Raw genomic sequence first — 312 nt, 5'->3', positions numbered from 1 at the left:
ATGATCCTTTGGAGAACTCTAGGTAAGAGTTTAACACCCGCCGCGTTAGCTCTGGTTGCGCAGCTCTATGTGAACCGCAGGACTAACTTGTAGTGAATTCAGAGGCGCGTTGTGGAGCGGTAAGAACGATTTAATCTTTGTGAACGAACAATTATATACATCTCAACGCGCTGCCCAGCATGTGGCTCTGTGTCTGTGGTCCCGGTTGGCCGGAGCGTTTGTGGATAACGAGCAGCGCTAACCTGATCATGCAGGTTCAGCCCGGTGAGGAGTTTTAACGCTCTCCTCGGAGTCACGCATCACGCTGATTTT

At 51.0% G+C, this 312-nt stretch overlaps 1 protein-coding gene across 1 annotated transcript in view; it reads right to left on the bottom strand.

Annotated features, from left to right (window-relative positions):
- The window catches only part of LOC106934860 (receptor-type tyrosine-protein phosphatase U-like), a 94,559-nt gene that overhangs the window by 73,658 nt on the left and 20,589 nt on the right, over positions 1-312 (bottom strand). The gene's annotated exons all lie outside the window — the stretch shown is intronic.

This window comes from Poecilia latipinna, unplaced genomic scaffold (assembly GCF_001443285.1).
Source record: "Poecilia latipinna isolate Pla-1442-1.1 unplaced genomic scaffold, P_latipinna-1.0 Scaffold1874, whole genome shotgun sequence".
NCBI classification, from domain to species: Eukaryota; Metazoa; Chordata; class Actinopteri; order Cyprinodontiformes; family Poeciliidae; genus Poecilia; species Poecilia latipinna.
Note: the sequence above shows the minus strand (reverse complement) of the source record. Positions and strands in the feature narration are given on the sequence as shown.